This window comes from Salvelinus fontinalis, chromosome 3, assembly GCF_029448725.1.
Source record: "Salvelinus fontinalis isolate EN_2023a chromosome 3, ASM2944872v1, whole genome shotgun sequence".
In the NCBI taxonomy this organism is placed as follows: Eukaryota; Metazoa; Chordata; class Actinopteri; order Salmoniformes; family Salmonidae; genus Salvelinus; species Salvelinus fontinalis.
In genome coordinates, this window is record NC_074667.1 from 12,666,230 (window position 1) to 12,685,740 (window position 19,511).

Genomic DNA, 19,511 nt, shown 5'->3' on the forward strand with positions numbered 1-19,511 from the left:
ACGCAGCTCCAAAAGAATGACTAGCTTCAGGGTTTTTTCATTTGTAGGGCCTGTGAACGCGCAATCGACCCCATTGGAATCGTCATCACGTAAAGGCATCCAGGGGAAGACGTAAGAAGTGTCCGTATAGTCATAGCAATGACAGTGCCCTTTTAACTGACTTCAGAAGAGTGGCCAACATTTCTCAAATCTGACTCCATGTCAGGGAAATTGCTGTAGAATGGGCTCTGTTCCACTTAGAGACAAAATTTCAACTCCTATAGAAACTATAGACTGTTTTCTATCCAATAATAATAATAATATGCATATTGTACGATCAAGGATTTTGTGGGAAGCCGTTTAAAAAATTAGCCAAATTAGCATAAATAGTCTAAACAGCGCCCCCATCCCCAACAGGTTAACAACGGGTGAATGTAGGTTAAACTAGACAGGAGAAGGGAGCTAGGAATGCTACCGTGTTGCAGGTAGGGTATTCTAGTGAGGTTAGATAAACTCTCAGCGAGCTAGATAAGCTAGCCTTGCAGCGTGGCCTAACTGAGTCTCAATAGCTAGCAGTGACACTAGTTATCAACGGAGACTGAGAACTACAAAAGGAATTTCTACACAAAACAAAAACCTTCCGGTTAGTACTCAATCTCTCAACAGGGCCTGAAGACCTATTATCGACAGCGATATCCTCCATAGTTCACTTGTAAGCACGTAAGCAGGAAAACCGGTATCCAGTCGATATGAGGAGAGGTAGAGTAGTGATACTCTTGGTGAAGAAGAGAAGTGAGAATAACCAGAGGGTGGGAGAGTAGCTTCTTTTATGAAAGTGAGGGTCTCAACTCATTCGACACTCTACCTGTCTGTCTCCAACAGACACATTTTATAGCTATTTCCGAGAGAATAAGCAGTCCTAGCAAACCCCCACATGTGAGCTATCGAAACGAATAATTGAAAGAGAACATTAGTTACATGGTGAAACAAGAGAATGTGTAATAACGTCAGGAGTTACACATGTGGAATAACCTTCAGCAAGTGGATGTGTAATTACTTTGCTTTTTCCAATTGTGTAATAGCTGATACCGCTACAACCCTATTGCTATGTAATTATGTAGTAATAGCTATAACTGCTATGTTGTTATTACAATTGTTTACTGTGTGGTTACATAGAAATAGGGGCAACTTACTGTAAAAGGTTACCGATTTTGGTCATGTAAATTGTAATTGTTTGTAATGTCTTTTTAGTGCTGTGTTGGACCCCAGGAAGATGTGACATCAAGGCGTCAGCTAATGGGGATCCTAATTAAATGTAAAATACTGTACTGAACTAAACTATACTGTACTGAACTATACTATACTCAAGAGAACTATTGCTCTGGTGGAACTGAGACCACTCGAGACCACATATATTCTGTCTTCAACTCATCATGGTCTCAACTCACTGGGTCTGGATCTTGGGACCAATGTCCTGATTTAAATATTAGTCTTGGCTCAGAATCTCAGACAAGACCTTAGTCTTTGGTTGGTCTGTGTCTCGGTCTAGATCTTGTTTTTCTCTATTTAAACTGGTCTCGGTCTGGTCATGGTCTTCATATGCGGACTCAAATATTTGGTGTCATTCATTGTGACCAGTGGATGCCGGCGATGTTGCCCTTAGCCATTTGCAAACCATTTTGAAGAAGACAATGCTCTTTGATCACTGAATGATCACTCCCAACCCATACGAATGTCCTCTATGTGTCTATTAATACGCTGTATTTCTTTACATTTATTGGAGAAAAAAAACATGTGATATGTTAATGAATATTAAACACATAGATCATTATTTACATTTTGGATTATTGAAGGACAGTGACATACGTAATGTCCTAACATGCCAAAAAGTACAGCAGAGAGCACAGAAGCAATGGTTAAACCTTCCATAAACATGTGGTTGTCGTCATCACTATTTGATTGGGATTTGTTGTGTCTACACATGGTCATAAAATATGTTTCTTATCTGCCCACTGCCTCCACATTGTCACCAGATTCCTGGGCTCATCCTTGTATGCAAATTAATCCAAACTGCCTTGAACCTCCCCTTATGACACAAGCTGTATAAATCAACAGAAAACAGCACACTTTTATAGTCAATAGTCGTATACTCTCATCATTACAGCCTACCTTTGTTACCCAATTATTTCAGACTGGGTGTAATACTGTCCCAATAACCTGTCCACAATATTCTGAGAATCTCTCCCATCCCTAAAAAAGTCATCTGGATGAGTATCTGGATGTGTCTAACCAAATCAAATCAAGCTTGATTTATATGGCACATTTCAGATATGAATGCAACGCAATTCACAGAAAAAATAACAAATAAAAACCATGAAAATAAAAACAGAAATTCTTACAAAACAAACATAAGAGGATAAAGAAAAAGAATAACAATAAAACTGAGACTAAAAAAGCACCCTAAGGAAAAGCAAAGCTACAAAGGTGTGTTTAAAGATCTCTTTTAAATATGTTCACAGTTTCAGCCCCCTCAGGTTCTCTGGCAGGCTATTCCATAGGCTGGGGGCATAGTAACTAAAGGCTGCCTCTCTGTGACTCTTGGTCCTAGGCTTTGGGATAGTTTGAAAGGCCAGTTCCAGATGGCCTGCGGGACCTACTGGGTGCATAACTCAAAAGCAAGTTTGACATTCATTGGGGTGAACAATTGTGGATTCATTTAAAAACGAATAGAATAATTAAAAAATGTAATCTAAAACTCACAGGCAGCCAGTGCAGAGACTTTAAAACGGATGTAATATGTGCTCTCCGTCTGGTCTTGGTCAGTACCCGTATTGCAGCATTCTGTATGTTTTGCAGTTGGCTTTCAATGGCTTTCTTGAGTAGACCAGATTGAATTGAAATAAAAGCATGAGTCTCTCTGTATCAGCCTGAGATAGAAATGTCTGTACCTTGGCAATGTTCCTCAGGTGTTAATCTATTGGAGATCAGAATCTAAAATGACACCTGTGTTTTTTACCTGGTGTTTTATCTTTATTGCCCGTGAATTAAAATGTGCGGCCAGATTCTCTCTCTGTGCTTTAGCTCCAATAATAGGTACCTCATATCAGGGATCAAGGTAAGACCTAAGTGCAGTCTGAGTGAAGTAACAATGTTTATTATAACAGGGGCAAGCAAACGACAGGTCAAGGCAGGCAGGGGTTGATAATCCAGAGTAGGAGCAAAGGTACAGGATGGTAGGCAGGCTCAGGGACAGGCAGAGTTCAGTAATCCAGGGGTGGCCCCGTCCGACAATACCCCCGGACAGGACCAAACAGGCAGGATATAACCCCACCCAGTTTGCCAAAGCACAGCCCCCACACCACTATAGAGGGATATCTTCATCCAAGGGCCAGTCGTGCTGCCCTGTTCTGAGCCAATTGCAATTTTCTTAAGTCCTTTTCTGTGGCACCTGACAATACAACTGAACAGTAGTCAAGGTGCGACAAAACTTGGGCCTGTAGGACCTGTCTTGTTGATAGTGTTGTTAAGAAGGCAGAGCATCTCTTTATTATACTGGATAAGCGCAGACAAAGGAATGTTCTAAGATTCTTTCCAATGTGTTATACAATCTCAAAACATTTTAGAAAAAGGCTCAGTTTCATTATTGAAAACAGGGGTGCCAATAAGTATTACTTGTAAAACAAAATTTCTCAGCAATTGAATTACTATAAAATATGTACACAGTACCAGTCAAAAGTTTGGACACACCTACTCATTCAAGGGTTTTTCTTTATTTTTGCTATTTTCTACATTGTAAAATAGTAGTGAAGACATCAAAACTATGAAATCACACATTAATTGTACCTTTATTTAACTAGGCAAGTCAGTTAAGAACAAATTGTTATTTTCAATGACGGCCTACCCCGGCCAAACCCGGACGATGCTAGGCCAATTGTGCACCGCCTTATGGGACTCCTAATCACAGCTTGGTTGTGATACGGCCTGGAATCAAACCAGGGTGTCTGTAGTGACGCCTCTAGCACTGAGATGCAGTGCCTTAGACCGTAGCGCCACTCGGGTGGGAACCACACATGCGGAGATCATCCGTTCACCTACTCTGCGTCTCACAAAGATACGGAGGATGGAACCAAAACTCTCAAATTTGGACTCATCTGACCAAAGGACAGATTTCCACCGGTCTAATGTCCATTGCTCGTATTTCCTGGCGCAAGCAAGTCTCTTCTTCTTATTGGTGTCCTTTAGTAGTGTTTTCTTTTGCAGCAGTTTGACCATGAAGGCCTGATTCACACATTATTCTCTGAACAGTTGATGTTGAGATGTGTCTGTTACTTGAACTCTGTGAAGCATTTATTTGGGCTGCAATTTCTGAGGTCGGTAACTCTAATGAACTTATCCTCTGCAGTGGAGGTAACTCTGGGTCTGCCTTTCCTCTGCTGGCGACTGCACTTGCAGAAACGTTCAATGTTCTTGACATTTTCCGCATTGACTGTCCAGAAATTCCACAAATGAACTCTTAGCAAGGCTTACCTGTTAATTGAAATGCCTTCCTCAGGAAGCTCGTTGAGAGAAAGCCAAAAGTGTGCAAAGCTGTCATCAAGGCAAAGGGTGGCTTAGAAGAATCTCAAATTTAAAATATATTTTGATTTGTTTAACACTTTGGTTACTACATGATTACATATGTAATGGGACGGCAGGTAGCCTACTGGTTAGAGTGTTGGACAAGTAACCGATAGGTTGCACAATCGAATCCCTGAGCTGACAAGGTAAAAATCTGCCGTTCTGCCCCTGAGCAAGGCAGTTAACCCACTGTTCCTAGGCCGTCATTGAAAGTAAGAATTTGTTCTCAACTTACCTGCCTAGTTAAATAAATAAAAAATACACACATGTAAAGTATGGAGGAGGAGGTGTGATGGTGCTTTGCTGGTGACACTGATAGTGATTTATTTAGAATTCAAGGCACACTTAACCAGCATGGCTACCACAGCATTCTGCAGTGACACGCCATCCCATCTGGTTTGAGGTTAAGGGGACTGTCATTTGTTTTTCAACAGGACAATTACCCAAAACCCACCTCCGGGCTGGGTAAGGGCTATTTGACAAAGGAGAGTGATGGAGTGCTGCATCAGATGACCTGGCCCCCATAATCACCTTGACCTCAACCCGAATTGTATGGTCATGTTAACATTGTAACACTGAATGAAAAACACTGCCAGACATGTATGTGTGAAAGGCCTATTTTATTGGAGGATCACAATACAACATTGCCATCATGAATGGATGAATGTAGGGCTTTGTAGAGTAATGTTAGTTATGTTGATTCCATATGGAGACCAGGAAAGAATCGTCCGTGACCCCATTCTGGTACCTCATCATCCATGATGATGACTGAACCATGATGCTAAATCAACAGGAGACATGGAATTAGCCTTTTTATAAACCTCTAGTAACTTCTCCTTGGCATGCATGATGTTCAGATAGATGGGCTCAGAGATAGAAAGATACACACAGTAGATAGCAGCTATATGTACATACGTTGTGCTTCATCTTCTGCAATGGCATTCACCAGTCCATTCTCCACCTTCTCCATGGCACTATCCTCTTGGGGAAGATTTGTCAACATATGAAATTATTTCAGATTAAAACCAGGATTAGTAGTACACACATACACATGCACACAATAGACATACCTTCCTCAGAGTTATCTTCATTGAGGGAGCTTGCTAACAGGACACCCACTAGAGCGAACAGCAGTAACATACTCTGGATCTTCATCCTTTACTAAGGCACATAGAGCACGACATGTTAACACACACACACACACACTGATCATCATCCTCTAGAAAATGAGATAAACCGTGTTTTTAGCATGTCACATTATACAGTTGTCCACCAATATACTCTTGTATGCAACAACCAGTCCAGCCACACACACCTGTATACACTCCTGTCCACCCGTATACACCTATATACATCTGAGAATATGCTCAGTGAAAGCACTCTACTGTAAGTCGCTCTGGATAAGAGCGTCTGCTAAATGACAACAAAAAAAAAAATTTTTAAAAAGCAAACGTACCTCTGATAGTAGGAATATGCTGACTGATTGATACCTGGTTGTCTTGACGTCTTCTGGACCTCTACCCCTTGAGTGTCTCTCTACCCCTTGAAGTGCTGTCTTATACTCTTTATGCTGCTTACTGCCACACCTCTCACAGTTGAATATCAAACAAAATTACACTGCAGCCATGACAATAACCACAGTTACACACCCTGGAGTGTATTCTCTCCCTCCAGGCAAAAAAAAGGCTGAATCAACATTAGCGTTTCCTCGTAATTTAACTGACTTTATCAATGTAATCATGTTGCATCAAAATGGCTAGTTGGATAGATTTGCAAAAAGTGAGTTCTCATTTTTTTTATTTTACCCCTTTGTCTCATCGCTGCAATGTAACGCTCCAACGGGCCCAGGAGGCGAAGGTAGAGTCATGCATCCTACGAAACAAGACCCACCAAACCGTGCTTCTTAACACCCACCCGCTGGCACCAATGTGTCAGAGTAAACACCGTTCACCTGACAACAGAGGTCAGCCTGCAGGCGCCTGGCCCACCACAAAGAGTCGCTACAGTGCGATGAGTCAAGTAAAACCCCTATCCAAATCCTACTTTAACTCGGACGACACTGGGCCAATTGTGTGCCTCCCAATCACAGACAGATGTGATACAGCCTGGAATCAAACCAAGGACTGGAGGACACCTCTTGCACTGAGATGCAATACCTTACACTGCTGCGCCACTCGGAAGCGGTAAATGAATAATATGAAACAAGCATCTTAGAGTCACTCAGACCAAAATACAGGATATAAGACAGGCCTAATACAGAAATATTTGTCACTACAATGAATATAGGTGAAATTACAGATGTGTACACGGTTTTATAAGCATTTTGATAAATCGGCTACTCTGTGAAATTTGTGCTATTTCACTTGAGGACAAGCAGTGGAGGGTTTTCTCCTTTAAAAGAATCTTGCCCTGAGTGGGTTTCGAACTCACAGCCACCATATGCCGATAGTGGAGTAGGTCACTTTAATGGATCACACCACAAATCCAGGATAGCAATAGTGGGTTAATTACTGATATTTGACAACCACGAGAGTCTTCAACTTTGACTTTTATTATGTTTGAATACAAAGTTGTGTTATATAATCCTCCTACTTTTATTAGGGAAAGTACATCAGTGAATGACATCAGTGGCCTAGTAAAGGAAGCATCATACTCAAATATACTAGCACACTCCACTTAGACCACGGGGAACAAATTAAACCAAGCTGTTGGATGGTTTAACATTCTGCCTCTGGTTGTCAAATTGACCTGTTGAACATGTGTAACAGTACTCTTCTTGCGTTGTGTACAATCAATCATCGACACGAACTCCAACTTGTAGCACCAGTCATGGAGCTTTATTCTGATAGGAACAGCACAAAATTCATGGCATGCAATGCACGGCTCACCATCCAGATCTGCACTCATGCACTGTACAAAATATACGAACCCCCCCACCAGACACAGTAAGTTTCTAGCTAGTATTAGCTGGAATTTACTACAACAAAATGCACAGCAAATATTCACCAAAAAACGCTGCATCTTGTGTGAATAACATTTACAAACAAATTGATATAAATTGTACATTTAAATAAGTATAAAAATTACTTTTGACCTACAGAGCTTTGCAACCAACAACTTACCGCTGGTTTGGTGCTTGTTCACTGGGACGATTCTAACTGAAACATCCTGTCACAAACTTCTATGGGAGAGAGAGAGAGGACCAAGGCGCAGCGTGTGAAAAATACATCTTCTCTTTATTAGAAGGAAACAAAACAACAAACAGACGACCGTGAAGCTATCAAAGACTAAGTGCAAACATGCAACCTAGACACAGACAATTACCCACAAAACCCCAATGCCTATGACTGCCTTAAATATGGCTCTCAGAGACAATGAAGCACAGCTGCCTCTAATTGAGAACCAATCTAGGCAGCCATAGACATAACTAGACAACTACACTAGACACTACAAAAACACATACATTCCCCATGTCATACCCTGACCTAACTAAAAAACATAAAGAAAACAAAGAATACTAAGGCCAGAGCGTGACACATCCTCCCTCGTAAGTAAGCTACGCAAACCAGCCAATAAGATGCCATGTTGAGTAGATGAAGGCAAGACAAAACTAAAACCAAAAACCCATTGGCTTAACAATAAAGTGGCAAGGGGAATCACCAATATAACCGTGTTACACATGTAGAATTGGATGGTGGCTCTACCGTTTAGTCTCTGATAGGTTGATTTGTTATTTTGTTACCGGATATACTTATCTGCTCAGCTGGCCATCCTCAGCATCGTGGCTAAGTTGGTCAGGTTGGCTTATGAGAAAAGCTAGCGACTAGCCATTTTAAACCAATGGTTTAAACCATGGTCTAAGTAAAAGTTCACAGGTATGGTCCCAAATTGTTACCTAAATGCATTTGTTTACACACAAAGTATCAAATCACAACAAAAACATAAACAATGGTACCATAGGTCCTTACTTTTAGCGTTAAGATGATGTAGTTGTACAGCTGTATGGGAGACCGGAGACAATTGTACTTTTTTTGTCTTTTACTCTGTTGCTCAGAGACCTCTAGAAAGTAGGCCAGTAATTTAAAATAAGAAACTTACATCTGTCTCTTAATCCTTCATAGGAACTACTATCAACTAATATTGATTTAATCCAAAAGGTCTTGACCTTACACATGCCACTGTGCCAGGGGCAATTGTAACAGTAGCTGGGGTCAAATTTAACATCAAAACAATTTAAATAATGAACTCCGTTAACTTAACAAATTAATGATTAAATTATTAGATATATTTAATGACTTTCCAAGAAATATTAGTATTTATGTACGTAACCATGTACAGTGAATTGGGCATTCGGTTCCTCTCAAAACATCTTGAATAGTCTGATGGTGCCCAGATCATATTTTGTTACAACTTCTTAAGTACGACCCCAAGGCTATTTAAAGTTAGTATTTGTGGGCCTCCCAAATGGTGCAGCGGTCTAAGGCACTGCATTACAGTGTTAGAGGCATCACTACAGACCCGGGTTTGATCCCAGGCTGTGTCATGATCGGGAGACACTTGAGGCGGCGCAACAATTGACCCAGTGTCGTCCTGGTTACGGGAGGGTTTGGCCGTATGGGATGTGCTTGTGCCGTTGCGCTCCAGCAATTCCTTGTGGCGGACCAGGCACATGCACGCTGAATTTGCTCAACAACTGTACAGTGTTTTCTCCAACACATTGGTGCGGCTGGTTAAGCGAGCAGTGTGGCTTGGCAGGGTCGTGTTTCGGAGGCGCTCGGCTCTTGACCTTTGATATGATATGTCAATCATGCCAATGTTTAGCCAAAATATAGTGATAAAAATTATGCTAGTTGGAATTCTTGGACATTAATGCTGAGGACAGTATAATATACAGTGGGGAGAACAAGTATTTGATACACTGCCGATTTAGCAGGTTTTCCTACTTACAAAGCATGTAGAGGTCTGTAATTTTTATCATAGGTACATTTCAACTGTGAGAGACAGAATCTAAAACAAAAATCCAGAAAATCACATTGTATGATTTTTAAGTAATTAATTTGCATTTTATTGCATGACATAAGTATTTGATCACCTACCAACCAGTAAGAATTCCGGCTCTCACAGACCTGTTAGTTTTTCTTTAAGAAGCCCTCCTGTTCTCCACTCATTACCTGTATTAACTGCACCTGTTTGAACTCGTTACCTGTATAAAAGACACCTGTCCACACACTCAATCAAACAGACTCCAACCTCTCCACAATGGCCAAGACCGGAGAGCTGTGTAAGGACATCAGGGATAAAATTGTAGACCTGCACAAGGCTGGGATGGGCTACAGGACAATAGGCAAGCAGCTTGGTGAGAAGGCAACAACTGTTGGCGCAATTATTAGAAAATGGAAGAAGTTCAAGATGACGGTCAATCACCCTCGGTCTGGGGCTCCATGCAAGATCTCACCTTGTGGGGCATCAATGCTCATGAGGAAGGTGAGGGAACAGCCCAGAACTACACGGCAGGACCTGGTCAATGACCTGAAGAGAGCTGGGACCACAGTCTCAAAGAAAACCATTAGTAACACACTACGCTGTCATGGATTAAAATCCTGCAGCGCACGCAAGGTCCCCCTGCTCAAGCCAGCGCATGTCCAGGCCCGTCTGAAGTTTGCCAATGACCATCTGCATGATCCAGAGGAGGAATGGGAGAAGGTCATGTGGTCTGATGAGACAAAAATAGAGCTTTTAGGTCTAAACTCCACTCGCCATGTTTGGAGGAAGAAGAAGGATGAGTACAACCCCAAGAACACCATCCCAACCATGAAGCATGGAGGTGGAAACATCATTCTTTGGGAATGCTTTTCTGCAAAGGGGACAGGACGACTGCACCGTATTGAGGGGAGGATGGATGGGGCCATGTATCGCGAGATCTTGGCCAACAACCTCCTTCCCTCAGTAAGAGCATTGAAGATGGGTCGTGGCTGGGTCTTCCAGCATGACAACGACCCAAAACACACAGCTAGGGCAACTACGGAGTGGCTCCGTAAGAAGCATCTCAAGGTCCTGGAGTGGCCTAGCCAGTCTCCAGAACTGAACCCAATAGAACATCTTTGGAGGGAGCTGAAAGTCCGTATTGCCCAGCGACGGCCCCGAAACCTGAAGGATCTGGAGAAGGTCTGTATGGAGGAGTGGGCCAAAATCCCTGCTGCAGTGTGTGCAAACCTGGTCAAGAACTACAGGAAACGTATGATCTCTGTAATTGCAAACAAAGGTTTCTGTACCAAATATTAAGTTCTGCTTTTCTGATGTATCAAATACTTATGTCATGCAATAAAATGCAAATTCATTACTTAAAAATCATACAATGTGATTTTCTGGATTTGTTTTAGATTCCGTCTCTCACAGTTGAAGTGTACCTATGATAAAAATTACAGACCTCGACATGCTTTTAAGTAGGAAAACCTGCTAAATCGGCAGTGTATCAAATACTTGTTCTCCCCACTGTATATACAGCTGGTGTAAAAAAAACTACTTTCACCCTTAAAAAAACATTTGTCCATGAAACAAGCAAATAGAGAGATATTTGAAAACTTTTTGAAACCTTTCAAGCAGTGAGAGAACCTAAATAGCCATGTACTGAGTGAGATTTATCACTTTTGCTTGCTTATGTTTGGAGAAATTCAAAGTGTTACGATTAGCCCTGGTCACCCCTACTTAACTCAGAAAGGCATTAACACTGTAAATCAGATTAAAACGTTGAGGGGAAATTACTTAAATGTTACACATTGCACCTTTCACTTGACTTAGAGACCACAAATACACATGGTAAGCCCTTGATCTTGCTTTTTGTGAATATCTATTTCCTCAATTAGCCATTTTGTTAGAAATTCTTTTTTACAGGAAATGGGAGGGAACTTGGTCAGTAAATCTTAGGATCACAGTTTCTGGTATTAATCCTTAGTGTGTATAGAGTAATTCATCTTGTAATTCAGAAGGATGCCACTGACTAAATAGTCCTTGGAATTTCTTAGAAAATAATTATATTTACTTACCCCAGAGAGCCAATACCCAGAGGAAGGGGGATCTGAAGTATGATGCAAATGATACACCTGGCCTAGAGCGTATTCTGGCCCGGAAAACCTGGTGTAACTAATGTCAGGCCTGCAGTGAGTTCTCAAACAAAGTAAGCCAATATCATTCATTACTTCCCAGTAAACCAAAAACTTTGTAAGATAAAGAAAGTGGTAAATATATAAATGAATTAACTTCACCACTGTTTAAATTTGACAATGTTCCCAATGGGCCTTTGAAGTCCACAACCGTCTGACCACAACCTCTGTAATCACAAAGACCACAACACTGTAAGGGCTTTCACACACACAGATGGATCGCAAAACAACATTTTAAAAACGAGGTGTTCTGGCCTGGAGCGCCAGTTCAGGTGTAACTGTCGTTTCAGGATTAGAAGGTCCGCTTAATGGGAACTCATAATATTGGCTTATCTTGGCAGAGAAAACACTCTAGGCCAGGTATCTGCCTCCCACCGAACATTTACAAAAATGCAGTTATATATATATAGTTAGGTTTTGGAGTAGTGAAGTCTATGCATTACTTTATATTGTATCAATTGATACCTGGCGTTAGAGGTTCACCTAGGGGTCATGATTGGGGCTGTACCAAATGTTTGATGTATTAGAATAATTCATTATGTTTGTGTTGTATTAATAGAAGGGGAGGGGTTATAAGACCCCTAGGTATAGGATGAATGAAAGGAAAGCTTGATGATTTTTATTTCTTAGAGGTACCCGTTTCCTAGTTATTTTATAACGAGTTGAGTTGTTTATGAATAGTGCGTTGTATGTTTCATTGTTTGTTTGTCTGTGGATTATGGCGGGGTTTGGGTAATGGCCCAATGGTGGAATAAAAATTTGGAGTAGGAAAGAAATTATTTGAATAAAAGGTTGAACGTATTTGTTAGTGACACACTCCTACACATAGGACAGTCTTGGAGACATTTTCATAAAAAGTTATTTTGTGATTCTATGACCACCAGGGGGCACTGGTGTATAAAGTATTACTGTTACTCCACACCCTTAAGATATAATATTAGGAACTGAAGTCTAGCATGTGATTGTCTCTGAGGCCCGTGTGTGAAATATATTTTGAGTTTAGTAGAACCATTTACTATTGCCTGGATTAAGTGAGAGTAGAATTAGGATTACAGTATCACCCACTGTTATTTAACACACACTGAAAGGAGATAGAGGAGAAATTATATAGGCATATTCCTACATATTACACACACTTTAGGATAACCTTATAGAAATTGGAAAACACATTACATGCAGACTATCTAAATAAAAAGCCGGAGCACCATAGCACAGTCAAACCAGAATGAGGAGATAGGAGCAATGAAGCCTGTCACGCCTGTTGAATATATGCAAGAGAAGTTTCCTGCTGTGGAATTTCCATTCACTTTTGAGAAATGGCATGTCTGGACAGTTGTTTCTACAGGCTCACCACAACCACAGACCCACAACCATGGACTGGAAGAGGATATGGGCCCACCAGAGCCCCTCGTGACTGGACAAACACTCAATGCTGGACCCGTGGGTAGTTGGTGCATGCCATCCTGGACGAGTTGTTGGAGCTTCCCTGAGAAAATCATCAGTAACAATAACAGGGACATCTGGACAGCCCAGGAATGTGTACCGGACAAAGACCTGTTTGATGAACCTCTGCTTGACTCTGACATGGTGCTGTTCGTTGATGGTTCTGCCTATATAGATCAAAGCACAGGGAAGAAACATGTAGGATTTGATGTCGTAGATGTGGGAGCTGATATTGAGGTTATATGACCCCTACCAGACCATTTATCAACGCAACATACAGATTTATTAGTTCTGACCACAGCTTGTGAATTGGGGGAAGGGAAGGCCTTTACTGGCTACTCAGCGTATGGTATTGGGGTTTGTTTGTCACGGTGTGGGATTTGGAGAGCAAGAGAGTTTACTAATACCACAGGCTCACCTATTAAAAACAGACCTTATGTTGAACAGTTGATTGAAGCTATGTGATAACCTAACACATTGGCTATTGTTAAGGTTAAGGTTAAGGTTAAGGTTGAGGCATGCACGGGTTGGTGTGATTATGCTAGAATTGGTAACAGCATAGCTGATGAGGCGGCCAAATTGGCTGTTTCCCGTTGTCACACACATGCATTTTTTATTTTTTTGTCGTTTGCGTCATCTGAAACTACTGATCTTGAGAAACAGCAGCAGGCTGATATTCTCAATCAATCAGTGTGTAGGGAGAGAGGGTGTGCTCTCTGTCCTGGGTCTGGCTTATGGCTACATCTTTTGTCTGGCATGCCCTGTTCACCATCAACCATGTTCTATAATATTTGCAGATTGGCTCATGAAGTGAGCCATTCGTCAAAGGGGGATATGAGAGGAGAATGGAGGAGGAGGAGAATGTTTGAAAATTTGACCCAAAATTTGAATCAGCGCGTAAAACAGTGCATTTATCGTTGCACGGCATGTTTGTTATTTAACATAGACAAGGGAACTCTGCAGCCAGGGAAGTTCCCCACTCCAAAAGGATCTTTTGTCCACCTAGTTATGCATTTCATAGACATGGTAGAGCGAAAAGAAAGAAAGAGATACTGCCTGGTGATAATTGACAGGTTTACCAGGTGGGTGGAACCATCCCACTACCAACTGTGATTCGCGAACAGTTGCAAAATTGCTAGTTAGGGAATTTATACTCAGGTTCGGAGTGCCTGAGGTTTTTCTGCAGACAATGGGACCCATCTCATAGGAGATGTGGTTACCCAAAAGACCAAAAGGATGCGGGTAGCGGAGAGGTCTGGCAGGCATCATCTCTCCCACTGTAAGAATCTCCCAGAGTGGAAGCCATGGATGAGCGACTGGAGGGAGAGCAGGGCCCCGAGAACATCTGAAGGAGGAAGAAGGCCCGAGCCAAAGGACAGGAGCAGGCCGAGACCAAAGGCCAGAAGAACCAACAGAGGGTTCAGCCAAAGAACCTGAAGAGTCATCAGATGTCGAGGAAACCATCATACACACACACTATGGTTGTGAAACAACAAAATGTCAACCATGGAAAACCATATGCAGGGTATTTATTGCTCTCCAAATCCTACCCGTTCCCTTTGTGGATGGGGATGTGGAGAATAATACATGGGTGAAAGCAGTGACATACATGGGATTACAGGCGAGGGGGAACACATGTGGCACACGGGTAATGATTTTCCATGAACCCAGCTCCACATCCATAAAGCCCCTAAATAATAAGGGAGATGTTGTGTTGACAGAATTAAAACCCACAATAACTCCCCCTGTTTGTATCTGCAACTCAGGGAATGTGGATGTAGGAAACACCACTAATTGCCTGTCTTACACAGGCCTAAAAACAGATACCAGTAGTTTTGATGTACTGGATGGGCAACAATTGATAACTAGGGTAAATATGTCAAATATAGGCAAAGGCATGGAGACACCTCCGGATCATGTCTGGATTTGTGGGGGTAATGGCTACATTTTCCTCCCCATGGGATGGAAAGGGTGTTATTATCTGGGGGGAAACTAAACTGACAGTAGCAACATTACTTGCTTCTGAGCTGCTGAACAGTTCTTTGTAAATTAGTTTCAGATCGAATGGCAGAGCTAAAAGAGCAATGGCTCAAAATAATGAAGCTTATGACATGCCCAGAGCTGACGGGAAACGGAAGGGCTCGCCAGGACAAGGGAAGAACCTGACGAGCTGTGCAGTCACCGCCGGCTACCCAGTCACCGTCTGTCACTACCTGCAACCCTACACTGGGACAACCGTCAGCACCAGATTCAAGCCTTCGTGGATAATTTAATTGATCAATACTTCACCGGAGAATTACAAATCCCCTGTGTGAAATTTCCCATCCCTCTGCAGATTCAAGCCCTCGATGGACGCACCATAGGATCCGGCCAGGAATAACAGACCAAGCCTCCGGGAGGCCTTCAGTAAGAGGCAAGCCACCACCCTCCCTCCTCATCGTCCATGCGACTGCGCCGTAGAACTCCTCAGGATCTCATTACGGTATCTCTGAGCAATCAAATTGCCATTGATAAAATGCAATTATGTTCGTTGTCCGTAGCTTATGCAGGCCCATACCATAACCCCATAGCCACCATGGACACTCTGTTTCAATGTTGACATCAGCAAATCACTCGCCCACACAAAGCCATACAAGTGGTCTGCGGTTGTGAGGCCAGTTGAACACACTGACAAATTCTCTAAAACGACGTTGGTGGTGGCTTTTGGGAGAGAAATGAAAATTCAATTATCTGGCAACAGGTCTGGTGGGAATGTGGCATTGTGTTGATAAAAATGTACCTTTCAGAATGGGTTTTTATTGTCCCCAGCACAAAATGCACCTGTGTGAGGATCATGCTGTATAATCAGCTTCTTGATATGCCACACCTGTCAGGTGGATGGATTATCTTGGCAAAGGAGAAATGCTCACTAACAGGGATGTAAACAAATTTGCGCACAGCATTTACATTTGAGCAAAATAAGCTTTTTGTGCATATGAAACAATTCTGGGATCTTTTACAGTGGCAAGAAAAAGTATGTGCACCCTTCGGAATTACCTGGATTTCTGCATAAATTGTTCATAAAATTTGATCTGATCATCTAAGTCACAACAATAGAAAAACAAAGTGTGCTTAAACTAATAGCACATCGTCACGTTCGTCTTGATATGAGAGATAGGACCAAGGCGCAGCATGATATGAATACATCTTTTTTATACGAAGACGTAACACTTATACAAACTAACAAAATAACAAACGACCGTGAAGCTACAAACGCAAGTGCACACACAAACTACTTACATTCAACTTAGACATAGACAATTCCCCACAAAACAGCTAAAGCCTATGGTTGCCTTAAATATGGCTCCCAATCAGAGACAACAATAACCAGCTGTCTCTAATTGAGACCCAATTCAGGCAACCATAGACTTTCCTAGATACCTACACTGAACACTAAACCATCTACTCTACTAAACCCCCTAAAACATACAACACCCTAGACAATACAAAAACACACAAACTTCCCCATGTCACACCCTGACCTAACTAAAATAATAATGAAAACAAAGATAACTCAGGCCAGGGTGTGACACACATAAATAATTGAATTTTTCTTATCTATATTGAAGACATACATAATTTAAACATTCAGTGTAGGTTGGAAAAAGTATGTGAACCCCTAGGCTAATGACTTCTCCAAAACCTTATTGGAGTCAGCTAACCTGGAGTCCAATCAATGAGACGAGATTGGAGATGTTGTTTATTGGAGATGTTGCCTTGCCCTATAAAAAAACACTCACAAAATTTGAGTTTGCTATTCACAAGAAGCATTGCCTGATGTGAACCATGCCTCGAAAAAAAGACATCTCAGAGCACCTAAGATGAAGAATTGTTGACTTGCATGAAGCTGGAAAGGGTTACAAAAGTATCTCTAAAAGTCTTGATGTTCATCTGTCCACGGTAAGAGAAATTGTCTACCAAAAAGCATTGTTGCTTTCTCCCTAGGAGAGGCCGTCCTGCAAAGATGACTGCAAGAGCACAGTGCAGAATGCTCAATGAGGTTAAGAAGAATCCTAGAGTGTCAGCTAAAAACTTACAGAAATCTCTGGAACACGCTAACATCTCTGTTGACGAGTCTACGATACGTAAAACACTAAACAAGAATGGTGTTCATGGGAGGACACCACAGAAGAAGCCACTGCTGTCCAAAAATAACATTGCTACGTGTCTGAAGTTCGCAAAAGAGCACCTGGATGTTCCACAGCGCTTCTGACAAAATATTCTGTGGACAGATGAAACTACAGTTGAGTTGTTTGGAAGGAACACACAACATTATGTAGAAAAAAAAGGCACAGCACACCAACATCAAAACCTCATCCCAACTGTAAAGTATGGTGGAGGGAGCATCATGGTTTGGGGCTGCTTTGCTGCCTCAGGGCCTGGACAGCTTGCTATCATTGACGGAAAAATGAATTCCCAAGTTTATCAAGACATTTTGCAGGAGGTGTAAGGCTATCTGTCCACCAATTGAAGCTCAGCAGAAGTTGGGTGACACAACAGGACAACGACCCAAAACACCGAAGTAAATCAACAACAGAATGGCTTCAACAGAAGAAAATACTCCTTCTGGCCTTAACCCGATTGAGATGCTGTGGCATGACCTCAAGAGAGCAGTTCACACCAGACATCCCAAGATTATTGCTGAACTGAAACAGTTTTGTAAAGAGGAATGGCCCAAAATTCCTCCTGATCGGTGTACAGGTCTGATCCTCAACTACAGAAAACATTTGGTTGAGTTTATTGCTGCCAAAGGAGGGTCAACCAGTCATTAAATCCAAAGGTTCACATATTTTTTCCACCCTGCACTGTGAATGTTTACACAATGTGTTCAATTAAGACATAAACATATTATTGTTTGTGTGTTATTAGTTTAAGCAGATTGTGTTTGTCCATTGTTGTGACCTAGATGAAGATCAGATCAAATTTGATGACCAATTTATGCAGAAATCCAGGAATTTCCAAAGGGTTCACATACTTTTTCTTGCCACTGTATTTCAGCTCATGAAACATGGGACCAACACTTTACATGTTGTTTGTTCAGTGTAGGTTGTAATCTCCATGATCAAAGTCTCAACCAAATATTACCAAGTGTTTCACATTGGAATAATTTGGTGTGTCCAGCTGGTAGACTATTCAACACAATCTGGGTATGAGTAGAAGAAAACTCTGTGGTATAAGGCACACATACACCCATTTATAGAAGAGGTGCAGATTGTGCTAAGGGGTCTATTCATTTCAATGGGAAGTTGGGCAGTAGTCGGTGAAACCTTAAGAAGTGCATCAAAATACACTTTTATAGTATACTTTAAATACATATGGTACATTTTAAAAATTACATTATTCAATGCCTAATGTTTTTGGGGAAAATAAAGAGTTTTGGGACTTTTTTGCTTTGTGTTGGCCACTTAGTAGTATTTGATAACTTATTAGTATGTTGTTGGAGTAGTTTATTATTATTATTATTACATGTACAGATGCAGGGTCTTAATTTGTCAATTTTCTCACAGCAGGAAAATAATCCTGCAGTAACAGAAAATGTGGATTATAATTTATGAACATCTTTGTAGCGGTTGATACATTTTTAGTTAGGGCAAATCAAGCCTGACATTTTTAAGTGGCCATTACAAACTTTAGAAACCTTTTTAAACCTTGAATATCTGTGATAGGCTGTATTTGGCAGCTAAAAGCGAGAAGCTGAACAGCACATACAAGTAAACAAAAATTATTTTAAAAAATTATTAAATACTAGAAAATGAAATTTCCTAAAGAAAATATGTGTGCTCGCTAGTTTTGAAGTATTTATGGTTGTGAAATAGTAGTGGTAGTGACTGCAGTAGTAAAGGTAGGAATAGGGTTGTCATAGGCTATGGGTTAGTTAATTAAAGTGAATTATTTGGGGGTGGTTTGTAGGTGTGGAGTTATTATAGTTGGTTAAAGTGGGCTAGTACAGTAGGCTTGAGTGAGTACTATAGCATCATAATGGGTATCTTCAACGTAGCATAAGCCTTAAAATGTGTTTTTATCTCTCAAAATAATTTTGTTTAGACAGTTGAAGCCTGCATTCCTCCATTGAAATTAATGGGGATACAACAAGCTTTCTGTCTAGGGTGACAGGTAGCCTAGCAGTTTGAAAGGGCGAGCAAGCAACCGGAGAGTTCCCAGTTCAAATCCTGGGTCTGATGGGAAAAATCTGGAAGTGAGCTGCCTGCTGTTGTGCCCTTGAGCAAGGCACTTAACCCCCACAACAATTGTTCCACGGACACCCAGTGTGGC

At 41.4% G+C, this 19,511-nt stretch overlaps 1 long non-coding RNA gene across 1 annotated transcript; it reads right to left on the reverse strand.

The window, feature by feature from the left end:
* Positions 1-5,197: 5,197 nt before the first annotated feature.
* On the reverse strand, positions 5,198-6,145 carry LOC129834419 (uncharacterized). Its single transcript, XR_008756251.1, has 4 exons — positions 6,053-6,145; positions 5,667-5,757; positions 5,512-5,577; positions 5,198-5,377 (listed from the first exon to the last, which is right to left on the reverse strand). It is a non-coding gene; the product is annotated as an uncharacterized LOC129834419 (long non-coding RNA).
* Positions 6,146-19,511: the final 13,366 nt, after the last annotated feature.